Source organism: Triturus cristatus, chromosome 2_2 (genome assembly GCF_964204655.1).
Source record: "Triturus cristatus chromosome 2_2, aTriCri1.1, whole genome shotgun sequence".
NCBI classification, from domain to species: Eukaryota; Metazoa; Chordata; class Amphibia; order Caudata; family Salamandridae; genus Triturus; species Triturus cristatus.
In genome coordinates, this window is record NC_140582.1 from 676,002,372 (window position 1) to 676,029,096 (window position 26,725).

Consider the following 26,725-nt stretch of genomic DNA (forward strand, 5'->3'; position numbering starts at 1 on the left):
GCCACCATCGAGAAGCCCGCGTCTCTGTTTATTTGTGCACCGAGACAGGAAGGAACTCAGGGGTCTTTGGGTGTTGTTTCCCTGACACCTCTGGACTCTTAAAAGTCCAGAACCTCAAATTGGCGCCCAACGTGGGGCGACGTCATCCGGTACCGGTCCAAAGCCTGAAAATTTCGAGGAGCTTCGTGTGAAGATTCCGGAGGGAGGTACCCCGCTTCATCGATCCCTGTTAGTACGGCGAGACGTAGACGGGTTCTCCTTGGTGACGTCTTCCATATTTCAGTTAAGTATTAAGTGGGTTACGCTCAGTCTGGTTGTGCTTTGTTGCTCTTGTTTTGCTCTCTGGATACGTTTGTTTTTGAATTCGTAGATTATCATTGGTTGCTCTTGTTAAGATAATTTTTGTTTTGGTATTGGTTCATTTGGTAGGCCTAAAGTTCTTTGCGCATTTTGGTTGGAATCTGTTCTTAGTTTATAATGACTAACAGTAGTAATTGTTTCCTGTCCTGGTTAAGTTGCAACGGGGATTCCCGGTTGGAGGATCCGTGTTCGGTTCCTCCAATTGGAACTCCTACATATGAGCTCTATTGTAAACACGGTGTAGGTCCTATCGCTTATAATGAAGTAGGGGTCCGTTATACCAGAAAAGATGGTGTCCATAGTTGGCCACCGCATGGTAGCTTTGAAATTGAAATTCTAGACAATCTAGAAATGAAGTTGTTTATAAAGAAAGCCCGGCCGGCAATGTTTGATTCTTTTCGTGTGTGGCGTAAAGAAGCCAAACAGAGAGAAATTAGGAAGACGAAGAAGGAACAGAAAGAGAAAGGGTTGACATTAATGGAGTCTGCTAGACAGTTGCATGTCAACGAGACTGAGAAAACAATAGAGATGGCGAATAGAAAACATAATTTGGCGATTGATAAATGCTACCCTGTCTTGCCATCTTGTCCTGCTAAGCCGATAGAGGACCCTGAAAAGGATCCTCTGTTGTCTTATCTGTTGAGATCACCCCCACCGTATGCACAGGGTATTACAGCACCACAGTTACTACCTGTTGTGCAGCCAGCTGCTGGTCAGCCTGGAATAGGTGCTCCACTTCCTTTGATTCAAGCTCCTGTCCTTCCTGTGGTTAATGTTCCCTCGGCACCCCCTCTTCCTGGGTTGCCTATTCCGCCTTTGCCTGCCGTTTCACAAACTGTTTTACCTGCCACTCCCACCCTTACCATTTCATCTGCTCCAGCTTCCCTGTTCCCGAACTCTGTAAACATTCTGACTCCGCTTTCCGTTCGTCGGAAAATAACCGACTCTGTAACTAACATCTTAACTCCTCTCTACAGGTCTTTAATTGGGACCCCCGTTTCTGACTCTACACAGAGACGTAGCCAGTTTCCTGGTCCCCAGGAACGAGAAATATTAGATTCGACAGCCCTTAGGTGGATGTCGAAAGCTGCGAAGTATGATGCACGAAGAGTGTCAGATACATTTATGCAATGGAATGAACCAACTCAACGTTATGTCTTTGACGTGATGTGTTCTCTTGTGCGTGAGGAATGGGACGATGATGACTTAGATTCCATCCCCTCTGATTTGAATGGTGATAGGTTCAGAAGTAAGGGAAGCGATAGAACTGATTTTAGCTTATAGGGATGATTCTCCTCTTCGAGCACCAAGAGACTCTGATGGTTCACCGATTACTAGGAAAAGACGAGGTCAATATCCGATGAGGGAAGTTCCACCCATATGGCGCGATGCAGTCCAAGCTGATGCGGCTAATGGTATTGCAGCTGCTCCGGCACATTTCCATAGAGTGTGGATACACATCCCTTGGAAGCGATCCGAAGTATTAGCAGTAAAACAGGCGTTGCCGGACCCGCGTAAAAATCCTGCTGGTTATTATAAAGAGTTAACGCAGACAGTTCAAGCGTGTGTCATGAATTTAGCAGACATCGAAATGCTATTTGGTAATGTAGTGCCACAACCCATATGGGCCAAGATTCGGCAAGAAAACCACCCAGCCGCCTTAGGAGGTGATTGGCCAGCTATTATAGCGGCAGACGCGCAACAAGTTGGTGGTGCTAAACCTGAGCCTCTGATTGCTGCTTTACCTGGCAGAATAATTAATCTGATGAAAACGCTGATGCCAGCGTTACGGGTCAACTGGGATAAATTATCAGCATGCAAGCAGAAGAAGGACGAAAGCGTCTCTGACTTCTTCACTAGATTTGAAGAGACCTTCGTAGACCACAGCGGGCAAGATATGAGTACTGAGAGAGGTCAGAGGTTGTTTGTCGACAAGTTTGTGTTTAATTTACTGCCTGAGCTTAGCAACAAGTTAAAGGATTCTGAGAGTGCATGGGCAGTGTCGACGACAGCACAGATACTTGCAACTGCTCAGTATTACGAGAATAGAGAGAAAGAAGAGAAGGAAAAGTCAGAAAAGAAGACAAAAGATTTAAAAACTAAAGTTCTTTTGCAACAGGCGTATCCGCCTCGCTCGAATCAGTCAGATTCACAGCAGCGACCCCAGTTTCAGCAACAACCACAATTCCAGCAAGGGACGTCCCAAAGATTTAATTATGGTCTTCCCCGACAACAGTTAGCATGGAATCAGTGTGCCTATTGTAAAAAGGAGGGTCATTATAAGAACGAGTGTCCAGTACTGCACACACAGACCAGTGGTGTCCCAGCTCAGAGAAGTAGTGGTGGGTTTATGCAAGCTCCTAGAGGTAGAGGACGTGGTACAATGACTCCACAGGCTGATCGCCCATCAAATTATTTTGATCAGCGAAATGTACAATCTACGCAACTTGGTAGATCTTCACAGTATCATGTTGAGGACTACTATGAAAATAATGAAGAGATTCATAAAAGCGAGTACTAGGACAGCCACAGGCAAAGAGAGGGAGTAGTATCAGTTCCAGTTGATCAGAGTGGACCTTATGTCGCAGTAGTTACATCAGGCGTGGTCGAACCGTTTCTGTTGGATACTGGTGCGGCAAAAAGTTCAATTATGCATGCGAAACTCCCTGGCACACCTTTGTCTGGCTTAACGAACACTTCAGTAGGTTTCTCAGGCGCCCCTGTTCACAATCCTGTTTCTAGTCCTTTGTCAATTTCTGTTGGGCCATGCGAACTAGAAGCACCCCTTATTCTAACAACCGGTTGTAATGAGAATCTGCTTGGTTTAGATCTGTTGAAACGCCTGCATGCGACACTGTACTGTTCTCCTTCGGGAGTACAGCTCACATTGGGTAAGAGAGTTATTTCTCCAATGTACATGTCGATGGATAAGTTCCCACCGGAGCTGCGTTCTCTCCCTGATACTCTTTGGGCGACTGGTCCTAATGATGTAGGTCTTTTGGAAATTCCCCCTTATGTGGTGAGTCTGAAAGCGAATGTTAGATTCCCACGAATCCCACAGTATCGGATTTCGAATGAAGGTGAACGTGCACTTTTACTGATCGTGAAAGACTTGATACAGAAAGATGTGATAGAGGAAACTAGAGGAAATGTCTGCAATAGTCCTGTTCTGCCGATTTTGAAACGCACTGACCCTTCCAAACCTCCAATCTACAGATTTGTGATTGACCTCAGAGAGGTTAACAAAATAGTGATTCCACAGTTTCCTGTGGTCCCGGATATCACTGCATTATTCACGTTGATTCCTGCCTCAGCCTCATGGTTTACAGTGATCGACTTGAAGAATGCCTTTTTCAGCATTCCGATAGCCGAGGAAAGTAGAGACATTTTTGGTTTCTCCTTAGGTGGTCGCAGTTTCAGGTTCCAGCGCGCTCCACAAGGTTATTGTGAGAGCCCTTCAATTTACAGCCAAGCATTAAAAGGTCAATTGGATGCTCTTGTACTTCCTCCTGGTGTTGCTCTGATCCAATACGTAGATGATCTTTTACTGGCTGCTGATGACAAGGAAACTTGCAAAACAGCTACAATTTCTTTATTACGTCATTTATCAGACTTACATCAAGAAGTGACCTACTTAGGTCATCTTTTGTCAAAGGAGGGAAGAAGGTTGACCCCAGAAAGAATCAAAGCAATTTCGCAGATGACTGTACCAAGCACACAGAGAGAAGTGCGTGCGTTTTTGGGTATTACGTCATACTGCAGACAATGGATCCCAAATTTTTCTCTCATGGCAAAACCATTGGTAGCCCTGACTGGAAAAAGTGTTCCGAGCCCTTTGCCATGGTCTGATGAATGTCAACAGAGCTTCTCCGACTTACGTGATGCGCTGTGTTCAGCTCCTGTGTTGGGTACTCCTGACTACAGTAAGCCGTTTACTTTATATGTCCATGAAAGAGAAGGTTGTGCGTTGAGTGTTTTTACGCAACAATTTGGCGACAAACAACGGCCTTGTGCATATTTCTCATCCACATTAGATCCGGTAGCCAGAGCATTGCCAAGTTGTTTGAGAGCTACAGCAGCAGCTGCAGTGTCTATTCGACAGTCTGCTGGACTAGTCATGAACAACATGTTAGTAGTCATGGTTCCACATGCTGTGGATACACTCATGAATCGAACGAAAACTCAGCACCTCACCAATGCTAGACTATCAGGCTATGAGCTGACGCTTTTGGCAAGTCACATTCAGATCAAGCGATGCAACATATTGAATCCAGCAACGCTGTTGCCGACTACTCAAGAGTCGAGTGATTCAGAGCCCCATGATTGTTGTTTTAGAACTGAGGAAGAGACAAAAGGTAGAATTGATTTAAAAGATACTCCGTTACTTGATCCAGATGGCACTTTGTACGTCGATGGGTCATGTTTTACACTACAGAATGGTGATGTGACGGCCGCATATGCAGTTACAACCTTGAGTACGATTGTTGAGACCGCAAGAGTAAGCCAGAATTCTGCCCAAGCTGCAGAATTAATTGCATTAACAAGAGCGTGTGTTTTAGCTGAGGGAAAGAGAGTGAATGTGTTTACTGATAGCCAATACGCCTTCGGCGTAGCACATAGTTTTGGACGTCTGTGGAAAGAAAGAGGTTTTCTCACGTCCCATGGGACTAAGATCCAACATGGACAGTTAGTCAACGACCTGTTGGAATCTCTGACCCTACCGAATGAAGTTGCGATTGTGAAATGCAGTGCACATCGAAAGATTACGGATGATGTTGGCCGTGGGAATGCGTTTGCTGATGAGGTCGCCAAAGAGACGGCCAAGAACATGATGAGCCGAATGTATGTTGCAACGTCTGCAAGATGGATTGCTGAATCAGCAATGTGTGAGAATACGATTGAAAGTGGGAAAGCAATCCAGAACGAAGCAACTAAAAATGAGAAGAATGAATGGAAGGAGAAAACGGGTAAAATGGATTCAAGTGGATGTTGGGTTGATTTGTCTGAGCAGCAGCGTTGGATGTTACCTGATACGTATGTACTTGCGGTAGTCACGATGGCGCATGGAGCGGCGCACATTAGTTCGAAAGGGATCTGTAAAATGTTAGCTCCAGTATGGAAGAACGATGGAATTACTAAGTGTGCGGAAAGAGTGGTGAAAAATTGTATGATATGCCTGATGCATAATCCTGGCAAGGGAACCCCAACCCCAACTGGTCATTTTGCTCCCCCTTCTTGTCCCTTTGAAGTGATTCAGTTGGATTTTATCCACATGGACAGGTGTAATAATCTCAAATATGTCCTAGTGGTAGTCTGTGCTTTTTCAAGATGGATTGAGGCATATCCGTTAAAGGATAACACTGCTATGTCTACTGCCAAAATCCTCCTCAAAGAGTTCTTCCCCAGGTATGGTATGCCACGGATTGTTTGGTCGGACAATGGAAGTGAGTTTGTAGGGAAAGTTATGAGGAGTGTGTGTACGGGTCTGGGAATTACCCAGAAATTCCACAGTGCGAATCACCCACAGTCAGCAGGTTTGGTTGAAGGGTACAATGGTACCTTGAAGCTGAAACTTGCTAAAATTCAAGCTTCCACTGGTCTATCTTGGCCAGACGCACTGCCTTTAGCTTTACTGTCCACCAGAGCGACTGTACACTCTCGAGTAGGGCTTAGCCCATATGAGATTGTGTTTGGTCGTCCTGCTAATGTTTGGGGAGTCCCTAGGCCAAAGGAATTCAAACAGATCGAATATCCAATGTTGATTGATTACCTTTTTGACCTGACTGCTAAATTGAGCCTTATTCATCAACAGGTATTTGAATCCTTGCCTAAACTGCCAGAGAGTCCAGGCCACACGTTGAAACCCGGTGATCAAGTTGTGGTGCGGAATTTTGAGCGAACCCGGAACCTCCAGCCAAGATTCGTGGGCCCGTTTCAAGTGCTTCTGGCCACAAGAACTGCTGTACGCCTAGCTGGAAGGAAGAATTGGGTGCACGCTAGCCATACGAAGCGTGTCCCTCTCCCACTCCCCTACGACAACTGGGTTAGACAGGGATTTGGTGTATCCGAGACAGAACCTGTTCCTAGGCTCATCCCCTTCAGTGATGCAGAGTATATAACGGACAAACAAACTGAAACACAGAACTCTGATACCCCACCAGGAACTGTGCCTTCGAACCCTGAACAGAGTGTTATACAAGGCAAACATTTGTTACCCGTGGACTCGAACACTACTGTACCTGTAGAACAATTGTTTCAAGATCAAACAAGACCTGGAAAGTACAGATATAACCTACGTTCTCACTCTATGAACCAATAACATTGCATAATTACCTTTCTATTTGAAAACTGTTTTGATCTTATCACATTCCATTCAGTCAGGAAGTTCGCTCTATAATTTTTTTTTATCCTTTTTTTGTTTTTGTTGTTCTCTCACCTTGCCATCTGGGTTACCGTAGGGTCGTAACGTGTGCCTTGTTTTAACTTGCAGGGAACCAGACACAAGGTCGGTTTCTTCTGTTTATTTTGGGAACTCCCAGGGTAGACAGAGGCAATTTTTAACAGGTACAAACCATCCGTTGCGAACGGTTGTAGAAGATGGAGCTTCCTGAACTGTGACGGGCTAACGTCATAAATGCTCGCAAGACAAAACTGTATGAAATATTGTATAGCAAATGTTTCCTAATGCAATGTGCTCTGACATTTCTGATTGTTTTGATAACTCTGGTAGGCGGAATTATTTTTGGTATTCAATTGATCTTTGCACCTGTTACATCTACAGTATCTCCCCATGTTTCTGTTTCTCCGACTGTTGTTTCTTTTCATTCTTTCCATCCTTTTCCTGCACATGAGCAAGCTCGACGCTCTGAGTTTATAAATAACACTTTCATTCAGCTCTTGCACCAACACCAACTAGTAGTAAACACAACGAACTGCTGGGTGTGTGGCTTGATACCACATACCATGGACAAGGGTATCCCTTATCTAGTTCTGCCCTTTAGTTATAATGGATCATTCTGGGCATTTCAGACCATGTTCGCTTATGCTCTAGAGACCTTTCCCCCACGACCTCCGCGTTCCACTAGGTATAACTCCGCCAATAGAGCCTTGGTAAAAGGAATTACTGACATGGTTAGAGACGTCAATAACACTCCGTTTATTCCCAAGGATGAATTACGAGTTTACATGGGTTGGAATGTTACGGAATATGGCATTACTTTGGGTGAGAACAAACGTAAAAGCACGACTCCGATCTGGGTCGTACCCCACCAAGGTCAGGTCTGTTTGCAAGGAAATGGGAGGAATCCGAAAGCTCGACTAGGGAAGAGTGACTGTACTGAAACATACGTTTTCCCGTCACAGTCTTCCCCTGCATTCTTAGCTGCTAAGGGCAACTATTTTGTTTGCAAAGACAGAGCATATACATGGCTACCTGCTGACTTCTCAGGCGCATGTTATATCGCTCAACTGTTGCCCCCGACACACACTGCTGCACCGGATTACCACAAAACTAGAGTTGGGAGAGGTGTTTTCAATAAGGAAGACACTGCTGGCCAAGAAGCAGGAGACTTCTTCAAAGGTTTCCTTCCGTTCTGGGGGCCTATGGCCAACAGTAGAAACTTACGTCAACTAACACGGGTAGTTGAATCCACTATTACCGAAACTGCGGGTGCCCTTAGTAACCCTTAGTAACCTGACACCTCTGGACTCTTAAAAGTCCGGAACCTCAGTACTTAAACACGTAAATCCCCTGCCCAGTTGTGTTGGTTGTCAGTCTTTGACAAGAGCCCCTCCTCCATTTCTCCCTCAAATCTGTTTGTTTCTTAAAGAGATGTTTTCATGATGTATTTAGATAACATGAAGTATTTAGATAACAAATGATTTAGATCATAAATGCATGTGTATGCTGCAGCTCGAGTGCGTGGAAGCATGTCAAAGGGCTTTTAAAGGCAGTGGGCCAGATAACGTGGCCACTGCAGGCACAACATCCTCTGTTGCCATCAGGCTGTGAAGCCAACACCCACCAACATACACACTGGTGTTGGGCCTTAGGCCCACATGGTGCAAATAACTAAGACGGACACCAGGAGATTGGGTGCAGTAACTGGCCACGAGCACATGCACCCGGGCCTTTTTATTGATGGGGCCACATCACTCGTGGCAACCCGTGATGGATGGGTGTGGGTGTGCCTTGCAGGACATTACATTCCTCCCCAACTTTATTGAGGAACAAACAAAGTGTTAGTCCAACCTGTGGGGATAAAGCAAACAGTTACCACAGGGTCCGTCAGTCTCTTGAGTCAGGTGGCCAGTCGACATCAGACATGGGCTGGTGACTTAGCTTGCAGCAGAACTTTCTCGGCGGGGACCCGTAGTTTAACCTGAGGGGTTCAGGACACGACCGCTGGCTCAGAGACGTGTGCTGCATACTGTCAGTTCGCTGACGATAACATGTCTTGCTGTCTTATCTGGCTTCCACTTTGCTGACGTCAGTGATGGTCTGTGGTGAGTTCTAAACAGTTCCTTTTGGTGGGTTGCATCGTGAACATGGATGGAGTCCCAAGTGAGGATTCACAGAGGTGTTGCTGGACCGACTGTCCCTGATGAGCTGCTTGGCTGTGACAGGTAACCTGTCGGTGGGGCAATGTCTCTTCTCGCTCTCCCGCCTGGGGAGGCCCATCGTCGGGGTTGCTGTGGGACTGTAGGAGGGATGCCCTGGGGCCGCTTGTGTGCTGTCTGGGGGCAGCTGCAGGACCGCCGAAGAGCCGTTACTTAGTCGCACGCACAACCCTCACGGGTGGATGAGTCTTGGCCAAGACTTGCACTCGCTGCCGTGGTTCCAGTGTAGGCCAGGTTCCCAGGTGACTTCTGATTTCTTTTGGTCGGCTGGTGTGGCAACGGTGTAGGACTCCAGATGCACATGTGCTTTGGTAGTGGTGTTTGACGCATGTGCTGATGGCTGGCCTGATGGCGGTTGCCAGCCAAGGTGTGAGCCGGAATGACAGGTGGTGGTGACTTGCTGAGAGAGTTTGGATGTCAGGAGGGACTTAGCAGCCAGGTATCTCCGATTTGTTGAGGTTGATCTTCGGTGGCGGCCTGACACGTAGAGCGTACGGATCCTCTCTTGCCTGTTTTGAAGCCACTGCTTCTTGGCACGTTCCTGTGCTGGGTTCGTCCTGGGCCCCTGGTTGCATCTCTGGCACACGCTGGCTGCGTGTGCCGGCATATCTCAACAGATGTTTTGCTACTTCCTCGTTGACATGTAGAGAGTGGCTGATGTGTCTTGAGGCTTAATACTTCTGTGATGGGGCAGCATTATCTTCCAAACTGCGATGTCTTGTCTTACTGCCTGGGGCAGAGCCACCGCAGGTATCTCTTCCTTCACCTTGATACTCCTCAGGGCCTTGCAGTGTTCCTGTGGGTTGTGGCACAGGTAGGTGCAGGGGTGATGCTCCCCCATGACAGCTGCAGGATTTGTTTGGCAGTGTGGGAGTCGAGAATCTGATACTCCAGTGCATGAGGCATCTTTCTTTTGGGTGGAGGCCGGAGCTGGGGGGCCCCTTGTCTAGACCTTCTTGTCCCTGCTAATCCGGAACGTGTCTTTGGGCCTTGGCAGTGTTGGGCCTGCCTAACTCAGCTGTGAGGGGGGTGTGGTGCCTCACACAACCACCAGGTGGCAGTGCCGTGTCAGAGTTTCTAGGCTCCGGCAGTCTGTTTCTGGAAATTGCCGGCCTCTTCTGCCTGGGATGTGTTGGAACCGGGCTGTGTGCTAATTTGGTGCAGGCAGGCTTGCGACCGCTGGGGTGGCACTGTGTCCTGGCCTGCTCTCTCGAGGCCACAGCAGTCTCTGGTGGGTTGCGATAGCTTGGCTGGTTTTGCTGCAGGCTTCGGGGTGCTGAAAGGGGGCTGGTGCAGGGTTCCGTGCTGTGTTGGCGCTGCTTGTTTTTGGGCAGTGCATGCGACGTTGGTGGATGCGGTTTGCAAAGCGGACCACCAAGTGGTGCTGGCTTCGATGCTGGATGCTGTTTTAGCGTTACTGGCATGACAAACATCCACCGCGGTAGTGATATGGAGGGCCACTCTTGCCGGTGCTCGTTACTCCTTCCTGTAGCAGGCGCGGTGCTGCTCCCGGCGGCTGGGTGGCGCTGCTGGTGCTGACTCATTGTCGGCCGCGGCAGTCTGTCTCATACCTGCAGGCCTTGGCGGACGTCAGTCTTGTTGCTGAGCTCTCGCTACCGGCTTCCCTCATGGCGGGGGCAGCTGGCGACGGGCAGAGGAGCTTCCTCGCGCTTGTGCAGGTATGGGGCATGGACTCTTGCACTGCGCTGCCACGCCCTTATCGCGCCTTCAGGCCTCCCTCTGTTGGCGGCGTTGCCCAGGGCCTCTGCCGAACGGGGCGGCGCTTACTCTTCCTGCGGGTATTTTCAGGGGCTTGTGGCGTGATTCCCAACACAGGCGTTGTTTTGCTGGCCTGGTGACAGCACGATTGCGCTCCGTTGCTAGTTTCACTTTCACTTGGCGATGGTTCACACTAACCCTGGGCGTAGTTCACGAAGTAGCACTTCGCGAAGCTACGCAAAGTGCAGTTCGCACTACGCGAGCTACGCGTAGCACTTCACGAACTGCGTAGTACCTTGTTCGCACTGTGCCAGATGTCGTTTTCAATGATTGCACAGTGCGGACAAGCAACCGGCACTGTGCAATCATTGAAAATGGCATCTTGCACAGTGCGAGCTGTAGTTTTCTGCTGCTCGAGTAGATTTTTACTCGAGCGGCAGCTTTCTCAACGCGAACTGGTAGTTTCTCATCGCGAGCGGTCGCGAGCATACGCGACCACTCGCAATGAGAAACCTGACCTCCTCGCGTTGGGAATCTCGCCTGGAGGTTTATTTTCCATGCTCGCGATCCCCAACTTGATGTTTCTGATCGCGAACCAGGAAAAAGTCTCGCCGGGATGTCATTTTGCTTGCTCGCGGTTGCCAGCTTGACGTTGAGGACCGCGAGCAAGCAAAAAATGACCGCAGCACTACGCAACACTACGCTACGCGTGTTCGCACTGTGCTACGTGCAGTTCGCGTAGTGCGAAGTAGCGCGAACTTCGCAAACTACGCGAGCGTAGCGTAGTGCTTTGCCCAGGCTTAGTTCACACTCGGCTTGAGTGGACTCCGCTACTGCTCCCTGGGGTGAACCACTGGGCAGCGTCAGGCAGGGACTGCCGGTGCGGGCTTCCTCCAGTGTGGGGACGGGTTCGACATGCTTCGGGGGTCCGCTCTTTTGCACGCTTTGGTCACAGCGCAGCGACCGCAGCCTCATCGCCCGTGGGGCATCTGGTGAGGTTAGTCTTTGGCCAGTCTGACTGTAGGAGGTTGCAGGGGAACACGCATGCGGCTAGTGGCAGGGCGGACGCCGGTCAACTCACCGGACGGTTGTCATCCGTCGTGCTAGCGATGGGCATGGGTGAGCCTCCAAGCAGGCTACCTTGATCCCCCCCAGGCTCGGGGAGGTGGCAACTGGGGATACGAGGGGCGCAGTCCTCTCTGCAGTCACCGGCGCCGCTTGTCACGCTCCTTTCCTCCTCCACGGGGAGTGATGACGCGTAGAACAGCAGGCATGCGGGGTTAGCTGCCCGCCTCGTCGCCAATGTGGTGTTGGGCCTTTGGCCCACATTGTGCAAATAACTGAGACGGACACCAGGAGATTGGGTGCAGTAACTGGTCACGAGCATGTGCACCCCAGCCTGTTTATTGACGGGCCACGTCACTCATGGCACCCGTGATGGATGGGTGTGGGGTGCAGTGTGTCCAGCCCTCGAGTGAGTGGCTGGGATGACAGCTTTCTGCGGGACACTAGAACGTGTCTCGCAGGACATTACACACACAACATGCTGTCCCTCCCTAACAGAAAATACGAACAAGGAATGCGCTTCCAGAATGCATGGCACTTTCTGCTGCAAGGGCAAGTTTATACTTTTGCACACGTTCTACCTATCGTAACTGCAACGGGCGGAAGTGTTTCCCGAAAAGTTACGAGGTAGGAATGGGCACCGTAAACATGAAACCAGAAACGCCACGCCGAATTGTTGAACGTTTTCGGTGATGCCTGCTGACAATAAACATGGCCTGCGCGGGAAGTGGGAAAAGGTATAATTTAATTTTTACCACAAAAAGTTTGTTCTCGACGCAGGGCTCTAACGCACAGGGCCCTCCAACGATGGTCGCTGGTAGAAGCAGTAATGAGGCTCGTCCCTGGTGACTAGAGAGAATGAGAGTCCTGTTCTCGGTGTGCTCGCCGAGGCGAAAGAAGAGCTCCGAGCCTCTCTACCTCGGCTCTCAACCCAAGTCTATCACGCGGCAACGTTTGCTGCAGGCAGCCTGAAGGGCTTTCTTTTTGTATCTTTTTCCACCCACAGAAAAACCCTCCATGAATAAAGAGGGAAATTAAAAAAATAAGTTCTTGCTTTGCATGTGCGAAACGTTTATAGGGCTATCGTGTGAAAACAAAAAAATCTTATATTTTTATTTTCACTTACACTTATGAGAAAACGCATTAGTCATCAAAAACAAAGTAGGGAATTGTCAATCTGCAAACATTTGTGTTTTTTCCCCATAATCCTTGCAAAGTTTCAAGGAAGTTCCAGATATATATTTTTTTTCGTACAACATACGTACTTGCCAACCCTATTTGATGTAGGTTGTAGCAGTTTACTGATTTTTCATCCCAGCTACAGTTTATTCTCTAACGTCACCTTCGTGCTTTAAAGGGTTACTGTGCCACCCGCACATTCGTGAACAATTACAGGTACACAGCACACTCGCTGACCGGGCGTGTCGTCATCACAGTGGTACGGTTTTGGTGCGCAAAAGCCCCAGCCTCCCACCTTACCCAATGTGAGTGTGGTGTCTTATTTCATTGTGCCAGTCTGCCTCGGTACATTGAGTGCGGAGGTAACCTGACATAAAGTCTCGCACAGCAGCACCCTGGCTCGCAAAGTGCAAACGTTACTGGGCGTACATACCTTGCTCAAGAGCTGACGGTGCACGGTATATGCACACCACGTCAGGCTTTCTAGGCACTAGGGTTGCCACCTTTCAGAAAGAAAACAAGTTTAACGAGTAGAGAAGAGGAGGCAGCAGGGGGAGGGGAGAGAGGAAGGGGCCTGCCCCTGTTTCCTTTGCGGGAGCGAGCAGATGGAACCATCTGTTTGAAAGTTAATTACAAACAGATGGTTTCAAAGCTCACTCCTGCAAGGGAATCGCCAAAGGTGCACGCGTTGCCATTGAAAGCAATGCAATGAGTGCACGTTTTTGGCAGAAAAGGCAAATTGATTTCTAAAGGACTTTTCCTGCATGTGCGCTGAGTAGGCGAGACCTAAAAAACAGCAGCATCCGTCCAAAACTGCGGGGGTGAGAATGCAAAAAGAGGTGTTTTCCTACAGCCTGTATGTATTAAATATTGTAACAATGCATATACATACGGTTTTTGGATCACTCTCCATCAGCCATTGCTCAGTTGATGTGCCATTCAAATATTTGCTCAGCTTACAGTAGAGCACTGGATCAACCCGCTTTAGTCACTGACTTGCTTATCTGTATCAAGCAATAGTTTAGATTAGCCAACAGGGCAGCCATTTAGTAACTGGAGTATCAGTTGTTTTGAGCGATTACATTTTGCCAATTCACAGATTAATATGAGATCACCACGGGCAAAGGACTCCTTTTCTAGACAGGGATACTAATTTGCCACTATCCACACAGAGGATTCACTCAGCCATGCCCCCGTAAGGGTGGCAAAAGTAGTACCTGAGGCCTCAGCATGTTCCTATGTAGTTATGCAAAAACACGGCCCCAGAGGTTTGCCACGAGATTGCTGATGCCTTTTTTCCCAGCAACACGATTGCCTGTTACATGCATACCTTACAGAGCCTTCCTCATATACACTGCAAATTGTGATATTTCTGAAAGGATCAAATTCAAGAGCAGTTTGCCTTGAGGTTCACAAGTTTATCAATTGCCTACATGTTCTCAAATATTTCGTATTATTTAGCTCCTGTTTGAAAACTCCTGTGTGTGCAGGCGTGGCTCGTGCTTCATGAAAACATTAAGAACTACATGTGAAATAAACTAGTTATGATGCTGAGTGTCAATGTTTCAACTATCCTTTTCAAGACAGTCTTTGTCTAGTTCTGATTCCTTTTTTCAAGCGTCAAATTCCAAGGTGTACAGAAGATTCTAGATGATTTTTTAAATATTTTGAAGCTTTTTTTATTATACACACTTCTTCACAGATATCATATTTGCAAGTTATCCTTTCCACTAGATGGTTAGTGAAACCTTTTACCTTGATCGCCAACAGGTGTTACTAACAGCACTCTGTTAATACCTGCGTCTGTTTTGTAACACGTCTTGTGTGTTCGGGTGTCTGGTGTGATTTGCCACACATAAACTACCGCATAAATTCTGGACAGTTATATGGCAGGTGGTATATGAGTACCCGTCTTGACAATGTGTTCCTGTCTGCTCTATGGATGGGTTTCGTCTGCATTCCATGAACTCTGCCTCACCCGCACTGCATTGATCATCGAGCTACGGCAAAAATGTAAAAAGCTCCATGCATTTCTGCATTTCCAAATGGTTACTGATAGACCCTTTCTCTTTTTAATTCGTATCATGTACTTCCACACTTTCGCTTGACTGAAGACAATAAATGCCCGTAGGTGCATAAAAACTATCAGTGAACGCGCTGCAACCTGCTAATAACTCCTTTATTTACACCTGTGGTGTACTTTGTTACCCATCTGGTTCTTTTTACTTGCTATGGCTGCTTCTATTTAAGTTGGTCTTTGTTTGAATTACCTTCTTTCCTGCTTCCCATTACATTTCGTTCTGCTTGTAAATTTTACAACCTTTAACTTGACAAAGTTAGCTCGAGTGGAAGTGCACAGTACACCAGTCTCTGATGGACCAATATTCTCTTCAGATGTCTGCTAGAAGGCATGCCGATGACATTTTCAAAATAATATTCCCGGACATCTACACTAATTTATAGCACAGCGGAAACGCCATCTGAGATGTCGGCCCCTTAATATCCTGGCTTACATTTCTGATCACGTGATCTATAACCCTCTCGTCCTTGAACCTGTTCATTTATAAGAGTTTCGTAAATTACTACCGGAACCTCAGCTTCATACACATGACACCCAATAGATTGGAAACTCTACTACCAGTTCATTATTTGTTTTAAAAAAAAAAGTGCTGATGGCCAAAGTTTTTCCTAGGAACCCATGTGGTGATGCTAAATTCCAATTCCAGGTTAATAAACAACCAAGGGGCCTATTTATAGGAGCCCTGCCTCACTTTTGCACTACTTAAAGTGGTAAGTGCATGACGTAGGGCCCCCATAAAGATTTATAAAGCTATGCAAAGCTACCCTGCGGGTCTTTGAATGGCCTCATAAATCACGGATAAGGCAACGCAGTGCAAATCGCTACGTCACCCTTCTCTGCGCCCGCGAGGAATTCCATGGTCGTTGCAGTTGGTTTTCCCATTTGAAGCTGCCCCAGATTTAAACCTGGGGAAGTGCTAAATCTGTACACCTCCCAAGGTGAGATATAAGGAGGAGAAATATGTTTATTTCTCTTCGTTCTTTCCTCTTTCCATGTATGCTGCATTTTGCAGCACACATAGAAAGAGGATGGATTGCTTTTATGCAGGAAAGTGCCCCTTCCTGAACAAAAACAATCCTGCATGCAACGGAGGCACCCTTGCATTATGGGGCAAGGGTGCCTACATTGGCGCTTAGCTGCTAAAACGGCGCCCGCACTGTCAGAACGGACAGTAATGCACCGTGTTGCTTGCATGCGGTGCATTCATTCCCTTTCACATTGGCATAGGGCAGCGCAGCTATGTGCCTTGCTGTGCTGCCCTTCATCAAAATGCCATATATGATGCCCCAAGCCGGTCTAGTCTAGATCCACCTCACACCTTTCTTCCACCACACCACTCTTCCTCTCTCCGTATCTCACGCTTGTAGGATTTTTTCATCTCCAAGGGGCATATTATCAAGCCAGGCGATAAAATTATCACCGCTTTAGCAGCAGAAAACTGCCGCTATAACGGCGATAATGGGTTTGATAATATGCTCTATAGAATTTCAATTGAAGCCCATGTTAGATGTGAAGGACTTCTAACCTGAGCTTCAATTGGAATTCCATAGAGCATATTATCAAGCCCATTATCGCCGTTTTAGCGGCAGTTTTCTGCCGCTAAAGCGGCGATAATTTTATCGCCTGTCTTGATAATATGCCCCTAAATTCTTTGCCACCTTTTCCATATCTTTCTCTTCCTCCTTCTTCCTTCCTTTTCTGCCATTCTTTTTCTTTGCTACCTGTAAAGTCCGATGTTGAAAAAAGATATGCAGGCCCCAAAAATGAGAGTTGGAGACCACCTCTTCCAACCAGATACTCAAATTAAGTAGTGCCAACTGCACGATCCTAAACAGTAAAGAACCTATGGATTGGATCTCAGGTCTCTCCCAGCCGACAAGGCAACGCGACTGCGGAAGGAAAGAACTGCCATCTGCTTCTACTTGGGAAGGGATTACTGTCCGAGGTAATTCAGCGGCAGACTCATTCATCAGTGGCCCATCTGCTAGTCGTGCAGCGACCGCTGAGACGTTTTTATTGACTACCTTACACTACAGCTGAGATGTAAATCAACATATTTAAATGGCTGCAATTGAATCTACTGCTCAATGAGCTAATTGTCAATAATCAATCCTCTACTTATTCGGTGAATTAGCTTGTATTACTCGTGGCAATAACGTCACAGGTTAGGAGAGGTATTCATGTTTACCTTCAGAAGGGTTTCCAGTATTTGTGCTTGATGGTATTTTCACGAATCTACCTACACTTCTGAATGCTACCCCTTTCACTTACTCTTGGCCCTCAAGCATAACAGCCATGTTGTTCTCACTGTGATATACGTACATGCTTGGGATCTTGGTGCTGACATGCTCTTAATTTTGAACATTTGCAACTAAAGAACGTACATTTGTGATAGAGATAGATTAATTCGAAAGTAGGCAGAGGAGAATTGCTTGAGGGAACATAGATGTTTGAGACGCCTCAGTCCTTAAACATCCTCACCGGGCACATTTTCTACGGAAAGTGTAGGGAATAGAACTGTTTTTACTACGGACATTGACTCTGTTGAATAATGGAGAGGTGACTGCATGCTGCAGCTGGAACATTGCGTTCTTATGTCCAGCTCTTTCACGTAAACGGTGTAATGCAATTGCAAGTAGACATCCTGTGGTGAAGACTGCCACACTACATGCACAGGTGTTAAATTGAAGGGCAGGATCAGCCCAGTTTGTATGGAGCTTCATTGATCAGCTTTGGGTGCTCAAAGGATGCCCGACCTGCATATCTGGAGATGTGCACAAAAACAGCCTATTACTATGAATTACACTACAACGCCACTCCTTGTGCCTAGTAGTCCCAACAAATGTGATTCCACTGATCTGTGTGGCCAAGATACAGCTTACAGACAATGACACAAAGGTTCTTTGATGCCTCAAGTTTCCAGTCAATCCGGCAAACTAATGCATTTGCCTAGTTTTACCAAAACATTTGATCCTATGAGATTTCAGGAAGGTCAGACATACCGTGGTGATTATGAAAGTATAATTTATGCATGCATCTCTGTAATGGCAAAGCCCACAAGGAAAGTGACCTAGGGCAGATCGTTGAGGTTGTGGTGGTTCAGTCCGAGCAATTTGAAATGAGCTTTTCAATTATTTTCATGTATTTACTTTTCAGCAAGGGAATTTTGACAAAAAACACTATATAAAATTTTTATCAAGTGGTATTTAGGTGGTTAGCAATTTTGGTGGGTACCCCCTGAGATTGTCTAGAGACTGGATGGATGGTAAGTGATGATGACACAGTACAGAAACATTGCAAATCATGTATCATTTATTCATATTCACAGTGAGGATGGTCTAGTGGCAAAAGTGTGATGTAATGAGGATAGTTACGTCTGTTCTTGTGACATGCGATATCCCTTGAGGGCACTCTTGAGTGGGTTTAACACTTATGTGGAGTGAAACACATTGGGATAGGAGTCCCAGCGTTGGGGTTTAAGAAGGCGGAAAGAGCAGAATCTGGGTGATGCACACAGAGGTTTAACTGTGACAAAGACGCTTTGGCTGGCAAATCATACATGATCACTGTGGCATAACAATTTGTGAGTGTTGATATCTAGTATGAAGACCGAGATTAAAAGTTGATAGATGTCTCTCTTTTTGCTGATTCCCAACCAACTAGCTGATGTCTGGGAGATTCATTGGAGTCCTCATGGCAGGGCTTAGAACTTTGTCCACTGGTAGGTAAGAAATAATATAGGGGAGTTTAAATGGAAGGCTATTAAAATAATGTAATTGATGATACCATACAATTTTTGAATGTTTCCATATTAATGTTTGTCATCAAAATATTACCCTATGGGTTCTTGGAGAGAAAATGAATGGGCAAGGGCAGTGAACAGGTAATAATGTATTGGAAGATCAGCTTATTTTGGTTTTCGATTAATTCAGAATGAATGAACAAATGGCATTCCCTGACAGATGGCTGTAAGGCAGTTTGAGATTTGATCCTAAATTGAGGGGTAAAAGAAGGGATAAGAGTAGACCCTTTTTTGTGTGTGAAGTTTTCATAGTGCGAACTAGACCCAAAGGTATCAGAGTTCTTTACATGAACACCAGTCATGTTACAGACAGACACATTCATTTTTGATAGGCACAGGTGTCTCTGCTGAGAATTGAACCCGGTTTCCCAGCTCCGAGGTCGACCACCCTAGCCATTAAGCCACATTCTCTCCTCTTCTGAGATGAGGAGTAAAAGTGGGGAAGAAGAGGAACTTTTATGTCATCGTTATACCAAAAGATGAAATAGTGCTGCAAAAGGAAAGATTTGTAGCTGTAAAACAGGAGATGGCCTGAGACTGAGTCTCTTGGAATGCTTCTTTTCAAAGGTGTTGACGTGGAGAACAAGGAGCATCAAGAGACCTTGGGAGAGTGATCAGAAAGATGGGAAGTAAGCCATTTGAGTGTAGAGTCAGTGATTTCAAGGTTGATTAGAGGAGACTTCATGAATGGAAGGCTGACAGCACTGAATACTGCGGAGAAATAAAGAAGAATGAAACTAGACAAGAGGTGCAGTTCCTGGAAACCTTAATGAAGGAGATTGAGTAGATTGTGAGAGATAAAGAATGTGGCAAGATAATAAAATACTATGGGTCTGATACACAAACTGCATTTTGTAGCATTTAAAGTAGTACAATAGTAGCACTACTTATTACAAAATGCAATTCACAAACCTTCAAGTGTAAATATCCACTTCTATCACTCCTATATTTTCTATGTATGGGGAGATCTCAATACGTGTAAATTTACTGCTTAAGGCCGCATTCGAGAGGCCTAGTTTATTCTATATCCGCGGTACCTCCACTTACTGACCACATCGCAATTGTGGGCTTGTGATAAATATTGACAGGTGAAACCTGCTTACATTTATTGGGAGAAAATGCCCAATATTTGCTGAAGTATGCAGATTTTTGTGCTTTAAGCAACATATTGCCATTCATCAAAAACTTGTACTCAGAAGCAATTTATCTCACCTGATAAATTCTGACTCAGTGGAGTCAGATTTTATCAGGTATCATACATTTCATACAATTTACCTGTTTACTTATAATGAGGCCATAGTAGTAAATGTGGGAAGAACTAGGAGTAATGGTGGGAAAATAGGGAATATCTACTACAAAATGAGAGTGGTTTAGAGAGGAGTACGGAGAGGTTTTGTTATGTTATCTGCATTTGATATAGTGCATGAATTAATCCTACCCAAAAGAATATCTCAGCCCCTCCTTTTGGGAGGGGTAATAAGGGGTGTTGGGTGAGACATGCTAATTCAAACACCCACCCACACAAGAGTAAGCCAGTTGCTATCCACAAACCACAATCTAATGTCACTGCAGCCCAAAAGTTCACTACAGCCATAAAAGGCTGCAAAACAGTCATAAATGTACGCCAGACCTGCCTTAGGGTAAGTCTTTTCTTCCAACAATGAACGTTTCTGAACCATAAAAGTTGTACATATGGAACTGGTTAAGTAATCTGCAAATATGTTTCCTTGTTAAAAGATGAATCGATATCTCTTCACTTACATTTTAGAAAGTGCTTTCCTTCTAAATTCCAACATTTCTTAGCTACAGATATTTCTTCTTTCTTTTTAATATCCCGACTCAAACTGTGACCTATTTATAGACACTAAAGTGTTCTTAAGGAAACTTCATACATTTGTTAAAGGTCCATTCAATATGTAGAGTTAAGTCTTTTTGAAACGCTTGTCTTCTAAGTAAGTTTGTATTTCCATATATTGAGGTCTACCAGTCACCATTTATAATTTTGATAAATTATGCTTCCATGTTGCTCTGATGAAAACAATGACACTATTTTACATGATTTACTTTAGCAATATATATATGGCGTAGAAGCAGTCCATGGAAAGCAATTCATATTTATTTCATTTTACCTGTAGGAAAAAAGTCTGCAGAGCAAAGCAAATTTTATACTTCATGTGTGAAAGTCAGTCTTCTTGTTTGAGGATAAATATTTCTAAGGTTCAATTAAGTCGATGTGCATTATTTTCGAGGCGGATTCTATTTTCCACGCTTTAATATTAGTTCTCAAAACACTACAGACAAGATCAGTAGATGTTTGACTCTTTGGGCAAATAGCATTTGATTACTGGAGTGATCAGGTGTTTTTGGGAGTTCTCTTGTTATTTGGACCTCTAAGTGGTGGTGGCCACCCCTGTTGTATTATCTCACTTTCTGCGAGCACCAGCCCTCTAACAAGTGGCAATTCAACATCAACCACATGATGTACTTCCTTTATCAGAAATGCCCCTACAAATTATACTTCAAGTAATCTTTTAGCAACAGATTTTACATAAGCCTGGTGAGAAAGGTGTGCTAAGCACGTGATTAAGTCCTGCTCTCACAAAAAATATTTCAGGAAAATGGATTGTTTAACAACATTGGAGCCACATGGTCCTTTTTAGAGCACAATTTTCTAATGAATGTATCCAATGAAATGAGCTAAAATTATTGATTCCAAAGGCAGTTTAGGAAGGACACTCATGAAATCTTGCAATATTAATGAAAGAACAATCCCGACCACATACTAACAATTAAAACCTGTGTCATTGCCAGTGGCAAATTTTATAATATTGAATACTGATATTTGCAACAGTTTTGGCCTCCTTAACACATTGTCATATTTGGCATATAAATTCCGGCCCTTTTCACAATAATCCTGTTTAATAAATGTAATATTCTTATTATTTTTTTCTTATTTGCAAAGCGCATGGCTGCCTTAAGAAACGTTTCCCATTGCTAGCCTCCTCACAACATATCATCCACTGTGCCATACCAAATAAAATCGTTAAAAGAATCAGACAGGTGAGAACAAACAGGTTTTACGCAGGGGTGGGTGGAATTTGCATAGTTGCGTTACACAAAGTTCCGCAAAACGGTAAAAGATCTCCGCGAGCTACGCAGAATTCTGCGAGCACGCAGAATTGCTTGTTCTGCCCGTTCGCGATGCGTTTTTCCTGTTCATGTTTGAGGGGGAAATATCTCATGAACTTGTCCATGCGGTCGCGGCCATCTTGTTTCACTTATCCCACCCACTCAGGATGCGTGTTTCCTGTTCGCGAACACGGATGTTCGATGGCGCGTCTGAATGACGTGTTCGCGTTCGCACATTCTCGCGGGATGGCGGGCCGGCTACCAAAATCTCATGGCGCACAGAAACGGATAGGCAAACGCAGGAATCCCGGTAAGTCGCTCCCGCACGCGCGAACACGCATTTTGAAAGCGCAAACAAGGAAAAAATCTGCTACGCCGCGGATCGCAGAATTTTCTACAATTTCGCATTCTCCGCGTTCTCGACGGAATGCGGAATTGCCAAAATTCCGCTAATTCCACAAGCTGAGCGGAATTTACCACCCAGGCCTAGTTTTAAGGAGATTACGAAAAGCTGAAAGTGATTTACAGGCTCCCAGCATCTGTGGCGAGGCATTCCAGAGCTTAGGTCCTAAAACAGAAAGTTGTCTTGATTCTTGGAACCACTGCCAAGTCCAGATGGCTTGGATGAAGGGGACGTTTGGGTGTATACCAAGACACAAAATGTCTCAGATTCAAGGGCCCAGTTTTAAAGAGGCACCTATGCATTAAAGATAAGGCCTTAAATTGGACTGGCTGCCAATGCATGTGTATCTTAGTGCCTTCTGTAAAAACCAAAATGAGTAAGGTACACATGCATCAAGCTAAGAAATAGCGAGTCGTTATTTGCGATTTATAAGGAATCGCAAATAAAGATTCGCTATCTCCTATGCATGATGCAGATAGCGAAAATAAACCGATTCGGTAAATATCGCTAACCGCGTTAGCGGAAATGATCCAAGAACTCGCTATTAGCTGAAAACACACATATAGCGATCTCGCAATTAGCGAGTTCGCTATTAGCGAGATCGCTATTAGCAAGATCGCTAATTGCGAGATCGCAATTTTAGAGAGTCGCTTTGGGAACAGCCTGATGATATCAGAACCAGGAAGTAACTCTTCCCATGGTGCATTCTGTGTCCATAGGAAGCCAGAGCAGGAAGCTGAGTGCCTGTAAAGAGCTGTGGAGAGGACTACTGAGCATCCAGACCACCGCAAACCAAGGAAATGGCCAATACATCAGCTGAGGAGGGTGCAGGTGCCAGGAAAAGAAAACTCAAGTTAAGTGAGAGGGAACTGGAGTACCTCATTGAAGATGTGGTGAAGAGCCATGACAAGATCTTTGGGAAGCTCTCCCTTAAAGTCCCAGAGGCAGAGAAAAGACGCCTCTGGAACAAGATAAAGTCAAGGGTCAATGCTGTAGGAGTGACACACCGCAGCATCGATGATTTAAAAAAACGCTGGTACGATTTGCGCAGCCGTGCCAAGGAGCGAATTGCCCAGAGGCTGAGGGAGGCTAAGAGCACCGGAGGAGGTCCATCGACAGTCCTGGACAACACAGCCCTGGAGGACCTGGTGGAGGGCACAATCCTGCCGGAAGCTGCTGTCGGGGTCACGCAGATGGATACATCCAGCGTAGCCTGCAGTACTGAAGGTAAGAGGCACTATGATATACCCATCAATGTACATTATAATAGCGCCCATACAGTAATAAGAAGGCAGGCAGCTGTAACCAACCCCAGTCCACAGTCCATATACAGTTACTAATGCATCCTGGGAGTTGTAGTCCCCTGAACCAATTAGTGAGTCACATAGCACTTTGTGTGACCATTGTGCCAAATATGCATTACAGACAGGGAATACAGAGAGTGAGAACATAAGAGCAGACATAATCACCATGTAGATAAACATTATCCAATGAAATTTTAATCCTGCACTGTTTCACACCACAGGTGCTGAGGAAGGAGACAGTGAAGGGAGCGAATGCAGGGAGAGCGCCCAGTCCACCGCAGAGCCTGCCGTAGCAAGACCAGTCACACCTCCCAGCACATCCCAGGCACCCACACGATGCAGGGCTACAGTTCCTCCCATGCAGCCAATGGAGAGCCCTCCTGAACCTGAAAGGGGACCTGCAGAAGGCCCGCCTCGTGTCAGGTCCACCACCACCACCCTGCAGATACCCGTTCCGACCATGCGAAGACGCAAGGCAAGGGGCCACACAACTGCGCAGGAGCCATCCACTCCAAATGTCTGGGGACCCGTTGAGCTGAGTATGACAAGGGTGCAGCACCTGCAGGCACGCCACATGGGATCCATCAGCCTGCAAATGGGCAAATTGAACAAAAACCTCTCCACCATGGCCGAGCGCATGAGTGACCTCACTCAAGCAGTTGTGGAGGGCAACAGGGACACCAACGCCACATTGCACGAGCTCGTGTGTGTGATGCAGGAGGGACAGAATACCGAGCGGAGGAGGCATCGGCAATTCATGGGGCGCCTGGCTGGATTGACACGCTCCAACCACAAGTTGAGCAATGCCATTGCACTGCTGTCATGTCGGTCGGTGGCAATGCAGATCGACATGGGGCATTGTTGTGGGATTGTGGCCAGGGCCCTTGGCCAAGTCACAACAGCTGTAGAGCAGATCCAGGCTGGTCTAGGTGGCCTCAGCAATGCCACTGGAGATGAGGAGAGTGAGGGGGCATCCAGCGTGAGCAGCATGTCTGCGCCAGTCAGCACCAGCAGAAGGTGTAGTGCACGCCGTTCTACACCTACAATTCCACCAATGGGTGAGGATTGCGCTGCAGGAGATAGGCGCCTCGGTGTGCGTGGGAGGAAGCGATGAGCAGTCACATCCCTCCGGACAATTGGCCATGGTGGCGTAACCATGGTCAGGACAAACAGAGGGACTGCCAATGGAGTACCAAACCTCATTCTTCATAGTGCCTCGGTACATGACGTTAATGTATCCCTAGGCAACATGTATGTTTAGACACACAAGAGTCCATGTGCAAGTGCAAATAAAAACTTGGCATGTGATGGATGATCGTTTCTGTCTCATGATTACGTACCTTTGAAGTGATGTTGGGTGATGTGGGCACGTATCAACTGCCCCTCCGCATAGCTTGCAGGATGCGGGTGTGGTGGGTGTACAGGGGGCTGATTGTCCGCAGTGCCGTGGTCATCTATGGGTATGCGTATCGTGGGAGCTACGATGGGCTACATAGCACATGCTGCCACTATCCGACAGCAGGTCACCGGCTGGTCCTGCATCGCAGCACCAGGTCTGTGCAGGATGTGGAGGCGACTCTTGACTTATCCAAATGTCCTTTCTATCACATTACCTGTCCTGGTGTGTGGTGCGTTGTACCGCAGCTCCAGTTGGGCGCCTGGGTTCAACTATGGAGTCGTGAGATAGTACTTCACTGCGCATGCACTGTCACCTACAGGGTAGTGTGGAATGTGTATGTGTCAGGTTTGCATTGCCATTACAGTATGCTTTAGTGTGCATGAGTATATTGTCTGACCTAGCAGGTGTCCCTCGCCATGTCCCGCCCTGAGCACGAGTGTGTGAATGCCAATGTATCGGAAGATGTATGGATCATTGATGCTCCAAGGAGATTGCGCTGCGATGTCCGACATGATGTCATCCACATTGCACATTGGTTGGATGTTGATGGAGTGATAACAATTCCGGTTACGGAAGCTCTACTCATTGACTGATGGTGGACATATGGGTCGTGAGTGCTATCTAGCCATTCATATCACATTAGGGAACTGTGCAATCCTATATGAATGGAGTCTGGGTGGATTCAAATCCATTTGGGTTTTGGGGAGGCTGCTGTGGTCGTGGGTCTGAGTCATCATGGCAGCCAGGGAGGTTCTCTAGACACGTGAGTGGGAGCCTAGTGATACCCCTCCCGCTGATGCCACTACCCCCTGGACACCTTTGGATGCAAGTGGGTGCAGGCAACATTACACCTGGACATGGGGACGGTTTGCATGGGTCCTCTGTGTTTCGCACAGCATTGTTGTTTCCAATTTGGCGATGTGGTTGAGTTGTATTGCAGCGTTGATCAAGTACTACTCATATATGTCCTCTTGGGTGTGTCACAACTGACTGATGCGCAGACAGAAAGCCCTCTCCTGGAATCTCCTTCTGCCCTGGCCTGCTGCATGGGTCCTCATCCTCCTATCACACTAGTACTGTGCCGCCTTTGTGTGCGTCCTCTATGGACTCATTGGTTAGTTGCAATGGCCCTCACCAGCTCCATGATTTGTATTGCAGTTATATGTCCAAAAATAATTTTTACCACCTGCTTCTGATTCTCCTTATTCTGCACTTGCTAAAACGCGATTTTTGAGGAAATCTCTATTAGCGATTTTTGATGCATGCATTTGCGGGTTTATTCTGCGATTCCTTATTTGCTCGCGCTAATCTGGTTGGCGCTGATTCTGATTCGCTATCTCTGGGATCCTGGTATTTGCGAGTCGGTATTTTAGCGATTTTCGGATATTTGTTTGATGCATGGGGAATCGCTTGCATGCGCTCGCAATTAGCTAATCGCTAATTTTGCGAGCTGTTTTTGGCTTGATGCATGTGCCAGTAAGTGTCTTCTGTGAATACCAAAATGGTAGTAAGCTTAGGATTTTGTCTCAAGTTAGTTATGTGAATCGGGCCCTGTATGCCTACAATAATCAAGTACATAGAGCATCTTACCCAGACCTGCCCAAACCATGCATTGCAATACCACTCTACAACATCCCTTTGCTCATGATGTGTGCTTGGGGGGGCG